Below are 12,360 nucleotides of genomic sequence, written 5' to 3'. Positions count from 1 at the left end.
GTGGGTGGTGCTTGGTGGGAGAAAGCTACAGCCCCACGTGGCATCAGCTGGGGTCATTCATTCAGCGAGAGAAGAGATGGGGTTCAGCTGGGAGGTCCAAGAAGGCTTTAGTCACATTCCTGGCACCTCACTGCTTCTACACATGGTCTCTCTCTCCCGACGTAGTTAGCTTGAGCTTCCTCACAATAAGGCAGCCTTAGGATTATCAAACTTCTTCCATGGCATCTTGCTGCCATGAGTGTGAGGGAACATGTGAACATGGAGATCTCTGCAGATCTCTTAAGACCTTTATCATTCTTGTTGGTCAAAGCTAGTCACAACCAACCAAGTTTCAAGTTCAGGGAAAATCGACCCTAACTCTCAAAGGGAGTGGCAAACAATCGGCAGCTTTCTTCAATCCACCACACTTGGGTTCAAACCCCAACTCTACCATATACCAGCTATTTTTCCTTAGACAAATTGTTTCACCTCATTCCTTTGGGAATAAAGCACATAATAATCATATTTACCCCCATTATATCACTGTAGGCATTAAATAAGATAAGCATATAAAGTGATTAGCACAGTGCCAGGAAGAGAGTAAGTGTTCAACAAATTCTTAGCTATTTCCTTCCCTATCCACCAAGAGCTGATTTTCCTCCAATGTTGTGAAGTTCAGTAACTTCAGTGTTGAGAACTGTGATCCTGGGATGGAATATTCAAGCATAACAGAACGTTACCTACCAAAATGTTAAGCAAAAGGGAAAAATCCTCAGTTATAAGTCTTCCAGCCATCCCATACTAAACCTGTGTCCAAGCCAACACAGAGGCTATGAATTGAAAGGTTTTCCTTCAAAAGCTGACCTTCAAACATTCCAAAGGCTTATGTAAGAAAACAGAATAATGGAGCTAAACCATAATTGTTTTGAGTCTGATTCTCCAAATGAGAATTTCGTTGATTGGTATGTTTATTCCAGTTCCTAAATCTGCCTTGTATCTTAAACAGAATGAACACCGAAGATATTCCCCTGCTTATATTCAAAGCCCAATAATTTTACTAAGTGGGGCTATTTACTAATAGAAGAATACTGGAAGTTTTTGCTTGGTAAAGAAATGTTTCCTGTACACTAGGACAGTAGTTCTCCACTGGGGATGATTTTGACCCCCCTACCAAGTGGATGTTTGCCAATGTCTGGAGGCAATTTTGGTTGTCCCAACTGGGAGAGGGAGTGGCATTACTGTATCTGGCGAGTAAAGGCCAGAGATGCTGCTAAACATCCTACGGTGCACAAAAAAGCTCCCCACAATTGAGGAGTCGATGGCCCTAAATGTCAGTGGTGCTGAGGTTGAGAAACCCTGTTCTAGGATATCACTGCAATGCAGTTTGCTTTAGGAATGGATATAAAATTGTACGGGGACACGCTCACTTGAATCCCCTCCAGCCATTTAGTGACTGAGGACCAAGCGACTTAATTCTTTTGCTGTGAGGTAAAATCCACTGGACAGAGTCAGAAGCATGTGGCCAAAGCGTAGGAGGTACACTGCTGCAGTGGTGCTTCTCCCTAACACATACTCCCAAAGTGTTCTTTTCAACAATTTTAAGGTGCTTGTAAGAAGAGGATGAAAAGAGGTAAGAGGAAACGGTGTGCAAACAAACGCAGGTAACCGAGGCTGGCATCATTGTTACTTACTACCTCCACCCAGTCCCACTCTGTTCCCAAACATGATCTCTTCCATCCTGGAACCTGAACGTACTTCTGTTGACACCCAGTGAAAAGTGCCAGAATGTAAGTTCCTTGTTTATCTCTGCATCCTCCAGCACCTACAAGATCCTGGCAGGAAATGACTGCTTATTGGTTGTTGAATGAATGAATGAAAAATTTTTAAAAAGAACAATGAATTAGTCACTCAACCAAATAAGCAACCCAGCACTGTATTAATTTTTGTTGTAATAAACCAGCACTTCCACTTTTTTTGACAGTGACCAAAGCCAAGGTATAGAATTAAGATTTGAAATTCTGAAAAAGGCCAAGTATAATTTGAAAATGTCTTCATGTGAAAATCTGGGGTGAAAAACTCGACTTTTTAAAAAAGTGAGTGAGGGCACACCTTTCAGCAATGACCATGAATGCACTACTGATACATGTGACAACATGGAAAAAATCTCATGGTGAACAAATGGATCCAGACACAGAAGCAAACATAGCATACGGTTCCACTTGTAAAGCAGGGTTTCTCCACCTTGGTGTTAGTGATTTGGGGCCAGGTAATTCTCGGTTGTAGGAACTGTGCCTTGTAGGGTGCTTGGCAGCATCCCTGAGCTGAACTGATGTCAGTAGCACCCACTCCCCAGTTCTGACAGCCAACGATGTCACCAGATCTTGCCAAATGCCCTGAGAGGAGGATCACCCCACCTTGAAGACCCTGACACCAAGTAGTCTATGGTGTTAGAAGAGTGGGTGGTGCCAGGGTGGGGGTGATTTTCTGGGGTGCTAGTAATATTTTTTTATCTTGGTGCTGGCTAATTTTGTGTCTTCACTCTGTTAAAAATAACTGAGCTGAACACTTATGTTTTATGCACTTTTCTGTATGTAAAATGTTTACCTGGAAAAAAATGAACAAGGCTAAAAGAACAGAGAAAAGAAATTTCCACTGCTGATAGGGCAAAGGGTTCGGGCTGAGGGAAGAATCCGTACAACACTCCAACATTTTCCGACAATATAGGTTTATTTCTTACCATGGGTGGCTATTTCCAAAGTTGAAGTAAGATTTTACAAACTATAACTTGGACAAGAAATTCCCCAGCTCATCTTTAGAGGCAGAAAGCTGGTGGAAAAATAAAAGCATGTGACCTAGAGACTTGTGGGGCCAGCACATGCTCTGGGCAGTCCCTAAACTGGGCACACAGCCTCTGAGGTGGAGCTTCACACACATTTACTGATTACATTGTTGAGATTATCATGAAAGGTTTCCGTTTGTCAAAGGTCCCTTCCTTGCTAGGATAACTGTCAGCTTCTTGGGCTGCTATTGTCCCACTTGTTCTCACAGTGAGTCATTGCTGTGACTAAAATAAAATCCTTCTTTGAAATGTCTCTCTTGATACACTGGGACCCTTTCAACTTGTCAGGGCCCAGAAATCCTATTGAAATGACCTCTGAGGGCCTTGTCAGATCCTTTTCTTATTCAGGAATTTTGGTTTATCTAATATTGTTTTAAATAAATAGACCAATGGCTAGAGCTTGGAAACATTTTTGCTCTTTAGGGATTATCTTTGCAAACGTGGTGATTTTAATTTAACTTATCTGACATTGAAGTCATTCTATTTAAATATCTCTGCTAAGGGAAAAGCAAAGACCAGAGAGACAGATGCTGCTTAAATGCTTTGGAATATGCTCTGGATACTCTTTTTCTGAAATACCCTAAGGGGAATTTCTCACAACTTTCCCACCCTTTATTTTATCCATTGGCAAACTAGCTTCTCTAATTCAGTTCCTGAACCAGAATTTCACGGAACTCAAGGACATACATAAGCACAAATGTACAAACCAAGCGTTCTTTGAAGGTTAAGATTTCTAGTGAGATAAAGAAAAGCCACAGTATGAGCTATTCTTTCAGGGAAAGAAACTAGACCATGCGCCCTCTGGGTTCATTATATTTAATTTCCCCTAGGTTCTTAGCTGTATTTCCGGAAAAGAACCATCCATGTGGCCAGTGTCCTTGCTTACAAGAGATGGCACAAAATCTACTGATCTTTTGTTCTCTTGAGGCACACAGTTGCTTCCCTTCTTTAAAGACATACAAGATCCAAATGTATGGAACTAGTGAGAAGTGGGTGGAAATAATCATGCCCCAGAGTTTCCCATCTAGAAGAGAAAATAGGAAATTTCCTGACTTAACATAAAATTGTGGCCTGTTAACATAGGAAAGATGATGGAAATGTGTCCCAGTACAACTCCTTTTGCGTCAAAAGATGTATTGAACTACTAAAATGGCAGTTATTATTTTATCAGCTAGCATGGGTGTGCAAATTACTGTCAGAGGGCCAAATCCAGCCATACTCATTTATTTATGTATTGTTTGTGGCTGCTTTCAAGACACAATGTCACAGTTGAGTAGTTGTGACAGAAACTGCAGGGACACAAAGCCAAAAATATTTACCATCTGCCCTTCACAGAAAAATATTTGCCAACCAAGTGCTATGTCTAAAAAATTTTCTCTCTCAATTGTATTAATTTTTAATTGTCAGAATTATATTGTCCTCATTTTCAGTTTTATTCTTAAAGAGTAAAACCCTTAAGATATATCTGTCTATAAGATTCCTAAGTAATACATTTGTGGCAACTTTTTTGTCCCTTCTCACCACCTCCAATCTCCTTCCCTCCCTCCCCCTTTCACAATCTCTCTCTTGCTCTTACCCTTGCTCCCATCCCTCTACATTTTGTCTCTCTCCTCTTTCTTTCTTTCCAGCTGTCCTACTCTTTCCTACCCACCTCTCGATAGAAAGAGAAAGGGTTTGAGGTAAGACAGAGAAACCAAATAGACATAAAGACATGGTAACATCATAATACATCAGTATGTTTCTGTAAAAGATGATCCTTATTGCTCATGGATATATTTGTCCTAAGAGGTGCTTTAGTCTAAAAACTCTGAAGGACACAAATCAAAACCTCTCGAGGATCTTCAATTTTCACAAACCCATTATAGTTTGAGACCACCCCAGAGGTTAGACTATGTCCCCAAACTCTTCTGTCCACGAACCATTTTTTGGCCCCCTTTTCCCCTTGGGATGCTAGCAGGGTTTGTATTTGGAGGTCAAGATAACACATTCTTCCTATCAACTGTCTTGAATTTCCTCTGCCCTGACCACCAGCTTCTCAAGGGATATAGATCCTTTACAGAGCATGGTGCACCTTCATGGGGTTAGAACAAGCTGTCCAGAATGAGTGACAATGGAATACCAAGCTTAGATATGCTTTCTGCTGAACTATGCAAGGAATGGGAGACTCACACACATGGTTATCATACAGAAAACGTGTTCTAGATTGGAACCATGTGTGCAGGGGCCTAATACGTGAGGCAATTAAGACTGTGATGGTGCTAGACAACTACCATTATAATCCTGCAAACCACTCACCCGTTTTTATGAGGAAAAGCTCAACGCAAACAAGCTATTTCTTTGAGACCTGTCATACAATGGATAGCTGTTTGAGCAGCATGTAAAGAAATGGCCTCTACTCTGATACTGAATTCTTCCTCTAGAACCATACTTAGTACTAATCTCCTCCAGTGTCCTCCAGTGAACCACCTCTTACCGGTTCACCAAGAACGTTAAACAGAGGGACTCTTCTCGTGCCTTTGTCAATAATTATTTGAACCGACTTTTCTTTGAGGACTTATCAAAACTGTGCTATCATCACAGATTTACAATCCCTTTCACCAGCAAGATGGGGAGTTCCTTGAGGACAACCACTTCTTCAACTTTATGTGTCACCTCACCTCACACCGCACCTGATCCACACCAAGGGTAATCTTGAATGGATGCATCAATTAGTTCATTAATCAGGGAAAGTGGAAAGACTGCCCTTTGTTTTGTGGACTGGGGGTGGGGCTCATAGTGACGTGATCAACTAACTTGGAGAATTTCTCACAGTGAGGCAGTAAAGATGGAGACCATTCTGTCAGCCTGAGGGGCGGTGTTGGCAGAAGCACCACGCACAGCTGTTCAGAATTTTGCTTGTGTGGCAATGGTTTGGGGCCAAACTACTGCACAGACTCAGCCCCATAAATGGACATTTTCTGGACCAAAGTTCCCTGCTCAGATCTTTCCCGCCACTCAGACTACATTTGTCCCAATCATGTCACTCTGCGGGTTAAAGAAAATGCAAGACCTTGGGGAAGATAAAAGGGACATCTTTAGGCAAGATGGCTCACATGTCAGCCGCACAACTGCCATGAGGCTATGTGATCATTTTCAGTGCCTGTTAGGCTCTTCCTTTCCCGCTGTGAATACCAAAACTCACATCGAGTTATGTTGGTATAGTGGCAGTGATCTTTAAAGAAAATTTTAGTTTCAAACGAACACATGGGAGAAAACATTCTTCCCTTTTGGAGCCTAGCCCCTTCTCCTCAGTCCAGTGGCAGCATGACTGAGCCACACTCATTCCCATCTGTTTTGCAGCTGCCAAGTCAAAGAAAATGGCTGGGATACTTTCTAGCACTGGGGCTCCACCAGGCCTGAGTTGCTTATACGTTGCTTTTGGCACTCCTTTCTCTAAACACTCAGGCTGTTTTCGAGTAAGCCCCTGAGATTTCTTTCTTCAAAGAAAAACATTCTCTACGTTCCCATCTTCGTTTGGGCATAAAGATGGGAACGTTCCCTTTGTCATGAGCCTAGTGCTTGTGTTCAATTTAACAGATGTCTGCAGGGAACCTACCGCATGACCAGACACTGCCCTATATATTGTCAGAAGTCTACTGGTGAATACAGCATAATCCTTGCCTGCAAGGTCTCATGACCTATCAAAGGGGACATACCAGTGAACACTCATTATAACAAAATATGATAAGTATCTATAATCTGTAAGTGCTCAAGTGCTGTAGGAGATAGAATAATTAATTCTATTTGGCGGTGACAGAGAAGGCTGAACTCAAGTTGGGGTTTTATGGAATAAGTAGAAGTTTGCCAAGTAAAGACAACAACAACAACAATACTACTAATAATATATTTATGTACTTTATTCAGTAATTTATAATAATGTATATTTATATGCTATACCATTTATTGAGCACATATTATGTGGCAGACGTTCTGCTGAAGGATTTATATATTTTATCTCATTTATTTTTCACAGTAATCATTATAATAATAGGCAATAGATTTCTAATACTTGCTATGTAACAGGCACTGATCTAAGCACTTTATATAGAGACATAGAAGAAATGGGATGGCATCTTTGGACTTTTCTTCACAATTCTATGGTTATTACTCAGAATCAACAAGAAGAAAATATTAAACTTTTTTCCAGTGGTTCTAAATTTTTACTATGTCTAAAGCATGCTTAATATATGGAAGAGGACAAATAAAAGGAAGGAAGGAAGGAAGGAAGGAAGGAAGGAAGGAAGGAAGGAAGGAAGGCAGGCAGAAGGAGAGGAGAGAAGGGAAGGAGGTGAGGAGGGAGGAAAAGGAAAAGAAACGGAAGAGAATGGGAAGGAAAGAGGGAGAGAGGGGACAGAGAGGAGAGAAAAGAAAAGAAAAAGAAAAGGATGTCCTCTTTCTGGCCCTTGGTAAAGATCTATAATGAGCTTTTTCATGATCTTTATCCAAACTACATAGACTCCTACTGAGGAGAGTCTGCTAGCATCAAGCCATATTTATGCTTTGCTAAAGCCAACCATCTTTGATTCCCATCTGAAATAGGGCTTTGGAGCCAACATTGTTTTATAGCTGATCTCCAAGACAGTCAGTGACTTGGCTTTGGACTTAATTGTCCTTGGTATATTGGTGACTTTCACCATGAAATCTAAGAAGTCTGTATTTGTGTTGACACAAATTGGGAGGATTGACTGGACTAATGAAACAATGAGGAAAAATTTTCACATGATGACAGGTATTTATTTCTAGTATATACACTATTCTTCCTAGTTTTCTCTCTTCATTTAACTCCAGAGTAAAAAATGAAGTGAAATAAGCCTGCTCTCATGCTACAGAAATGGGAGAATTCCATGGGAGACAATAATCACTCAACTGATTGTTTGATGTCATATTTCTGTCACTTCCTTTGTCCCAGCTTGGGAACCACTAAGTTAAATATCTGAATGTCCAGTGACCAACCTAGGCCAACAGGGCACTCTTCAGAGAAACCCCATGGCACCTTCAGAAAAGCCCCATAAAATTTAATCAAAGTCTTCGCAGGTGATACCCACCGGACAAACTCGTCTCCAAAACGTTGCTTTGGTCCCAGTGCTCGCCAGCGGGTCTCTTTGGAGAAGCTGCAATCTACTAGATGGAAAACTCCTGACTTATTTTCAAAAGCCTGTGAAATGAAGTCAGAAATGTTCATAGTGTCCATAGCCATGAAAATAGGCCTCGTATGACAGTCCTGGGTCCAGAGACCAGCAACAGAGACCACGTCATTCTGTAAAGGAAATCAGTGTTTTGCTGGTTTGGTTCAATAAGAGATATCAGTACAGGCACACCTCATTTCATTGTGCTTCGCTTTATTGTGCTTCATAGATGTTGCCTTTTTTACAAATTGAAGGCTAGACCCTCCACCAGCAAAACGATGACAACTCACTTTATTGTGATACTCACTTGATTGTGATGGCCTGAAACTGAACCCGCACTGTCTCCGAGGTGCGCCTGCATATAGATACGCCCCACTTCTGTTTTCATTAAAGAATGTTTCCCTGTCTCTACATAGAGAAGGGGAAAAAAGAACAGGAAGTGAAGATTTCCAAAGAGCAAAGCAAATGTCATTTTTAAAACTTGTTTTGTTTCTTTTTGGTTATCTTCTATGCAACAACACTATGCGTATTTCTTTTTGGTTTTCAATACCATGCTTTATTACCATTCCCTCTCTATTTTACCGTATTTTGACATACATTGTTTTAAATCTCAGATTAGTTTAAGGGTCCCAAGAACGTTGAGGATGCTTCAGTGCCCACAACACACAGCTTGGGTAAATCCTTGGCCTCCCCGTGACACAAACAGTTCTGTGGTTCCCTGGGAAGCAGAGTGCATCGTTGAGAAAGACAGGCAATAGCTTCAGGAGCAAGTCTTCCCAATATTAATTGAGGTTCTTAAATGTGAGCTCTCATTGCAGGCTCCAGACTTGCCCCAGAATGAAATTACATTGAACATTAAACATGTTCCAGAGTTCACCTTCCACTTTAAAGAAGAGGAAGAAAATTGTTTGGGCAATGCAGATGTCTATTAGTATACGCATCAAGAATAATAAAAGCAGGTCTTTAAAAAAAAAAAAAGCCTTAAAAAAAAGATGTAGAAAACAGCTCCCAGAGAAGTAATTTTTCAATTTCCTTGATTTGTTTAGCGGGAAATTGCCCTCCAATTTATTATAATTTGAAAAGACAATGAATTCTTCATTTGGAATTAATATAAAAATGACTAAAATGCGTCTTGCTTGTCTCAGAATTTACAACCTGTTTGGATAAAGCATTTTGAGTCATGGATCACTGTTAAAACCCAAGACTTAGAGAGGCTGGTAATGCTTTCCATATGGTTTTCCCTAAATGATAATTATAGCTCATTCTGAACTACAAATTATGTACACTAAAAATGTTAATTTAATTTAGGGTTACTGACTACATGTTTTTTTCCTAAAAGCAGGTGTAATAGGAATTACATTGTCTGAATATTGTCAGTAATGCTAGACATGATAAATTGGTATAACCAGATTATTCCTGAATTTGACTTTATTTGGTGAATTCTGCTTGCAAATGTTCAGCCTGGTATGCATTCTCCATGATTTATCCTGAACAGATAAAACATTAATGAGGAAAATCAAAACAAATGCCTATCCTGGACCCTCCAATAAGGCTGTTTGAAATAGTCTATCTAGGAGAGAAGATGAGAGTATAAATCTGCAAACCAGTCTCCATGAAACTTCTTGGAATTTCATGATCAATCAGCATTAAGTCAGAAACATTAATAAGTACTGAAGTTCAAATTAACTGCAACCCCTGACTGAAAAGTACTTACTTATAACCTTTCAGTTAGTTTCTATAATGAAATATGGCAATGAATTAGCCATGATAGCCCAGAGAAAGGTGCTTGATAAGAAAAAAAGCTGCTCATGTTTAAAAGCCAAGTTCTTGTGTTTATTTTAGTGAATCCTCCTCTTCTTTCTCCCACTCCCCACAACAACTGCCTTTTCATAGAGATGTCACTGCTTCAAATAGAAGCAAATGTTTGGAAGAACTTCAAATTAGTCTTAAAATTTGCAAGGTGTCAGGAATCTTAGAAATTGTTAAGAGTCCAGAGGCTCTAAAAAATCAGTATTCAAAAGAGAGGCAGAGTGTACAATGGCTAGGGACTGGGGTTCAGCAGCCAGATTGCTCGGGCTAAAACGTGGCTCCCCAAACTTATTATACCTGAGACTTTCAGAAAGTCATTGAATCGGTGTGAGCCTCAGTTTCTTCATCTTTCAAATGGGTATAATAATAATAACATTTATGTTATAGGTAGATATTATGATAACCAAAAAAGCTTATCATAAAAATCTGATACCTAGAAATAATCTCTAAATGTTTTCTGCCTTATCGTAGAAAAATTTAGGTGCATTTTTAAAATGTAGATATCTGGGTCCCCGCCTTGAGAGATTTCAATTCCTTAAATGTTAATCGGGGTCCAGGTATCTGCATTTTGACAAACATTCAAGGTGCTCCTGGGCCATATTTCAAGAAACACTGATTTGGTCCAACCTCCTTGTTTGGAAGACGGGAAAAATCAGTCCCAGAGGGTGAAATGTCTTTGTCAAGGTCACACAGCCAGTTAGTGACCCACCTGATAGAGATCTCAGGTCGCTCAGCTTCCGTTCTAACATGCTCTCCACCATAGCCACTCCATTTATTGAACTCTTAAAATGAGGTTGTTAACCACAAATGTACATGAGGAACACCCAAAAAGCTTTTTCTTTCTTTTTGTAAAGATTTTCATTAAAATATAGCTAACATACAATATTATATTAGTTTCAAGTGTACACCATAGTTATTCAACATTTACACAGCTAAAGAAGTGATCACCACGGTAAGTCCAGCAATCATCTGACACTGTACCACGCTATCACAATATTATTGATTATATTCCCTATGCTGTATATTACATCCCCATGACCTATTTGTTTTATACCTGGAAATTTGGACCATTTATTGCCCTTCACTTTTTCCCTCCTCTTAAAATTTTTCAATTATACTTGATATTCAGTATTATTTTATATTAATTTCAGGTGTACAGCATAGTGGTTAGATATTTATATAATTTAAGAAGTGACCCCCTGACTAGTCTAGTACCCACCAGGCATTATACTTGGTGGGTAAAGAGCCTTTTCAAATACTCAGGCCCAAGGCCCAGTGCAGACTTGCTGATTTTGATACCAGGTAGCAGATCTCAGACCTGAACCCAACAAGCCCTGCTTATTCCAGAATACCAGATGGTAACCTTGTATTAGCTTCTCGTGCTCATCTCAGGCTAGAGCTCAGAGGACATAATTTAACTCATATTTGAGTCATTTTTCCTTCCTAATCCCACTGGTGGATCAGGGTATTACTCATCTAATAGAAACACAAATTATTAAATGTAAATATATTTTCAGTTTATTTCCTTTCCCCTCCCACTATGGAAATTTCTGGCATTGGCCACTGCCCGGACAAAGCATTTTGCCATTCATACTCAGCCTCCTAGGGCCTTTATTATACAGATTGTGATAATCCATGATTCTCAACTGGGGTTGTGTTTGCCACCCAGGGGACATTTGGCAATGTCTGAAAACAACTGGGTTGTCACAACTGGGGAGCAGTGCTACTGGCATCTACCGTGTTTCCCCGAAAACAAGACCGAGCCTGACCATCAGCTCTAATGCATCTTTTGGAACAAAATTTAATAGAAGACTCGGTCTTATTTTACTATAATATAAGACCGGGTATAATAATATAATATAATATAATATAATATAATATAATATAATATAATATAATATAATATAATATAATATAATATAATATAATATAATAACATAATATAATACAATATAATATAATATTATAACATAATATAATACCAGGTCTTCTATTAATTTTTGCTCCAAAAGACACATTAGAGCTGATGGTCCGGCTAGGTCTTATTTTCGAGGAAACACGGCAGTAGGTGGAAGCCAGGGGTGCTGCTAAACATCCTACAGTACACAGGACAGCTGCCCAAAACAAAGAATTATATGACCCCAAATGTCATTAGTACCAAGGTAAGTGTATAAATCATAAGCTAATCAATGGGAAGTAAGACTCAGAATGAAGATTTGTTTCAGAGAGCTCTGAGAGACACATAGAGAGGGGGGGAAATGTGGAAAAGAAAAAAGTGAAGGAAGAGAAGAGTGGAGCCGACCACTTGAGAGGATCAAAGAGAGTCTGAGGGATACATGGAGAGTGGGGGACAGCGTCAATGTGTGAGGGAGTTAGTAACTGAGAGGAAACGGTGCTTCGGGCTAGGAATTGAATCTTTTTTAATGTGTCTTAAAAATGCAAACAAGGTTAGAATGACTTCTACTTTGGCATCTTTACATGTGATACTGCACCAAGACGGGGCCTATGGAGAGCTGGCTTATATTCTGGTGACAGAACAGTCCTTAGAATTAGATCTCCTTTCTAAAG

The sequence above is a fragment of the Rhinolophus ferrumequinum genome, chromosome 17, assembly GCF_004115265.2.
Source record: "Rhinolophus ferrumequinum isolate MPI-CBG mRhiFer1 chromosome 17, mRhiFer1_v1.p, whole genome shotgun sequence".
Taxonomy (NCBI): Eukaryota; Metazoa; Chordata; class Mammalia; order Chiroptera; family Rhinolophidae; genus Rhinolophus; species Rhinolophus ferrumequinum.
Note: the sequence above shows the minus strand (reverse complement) of the source record.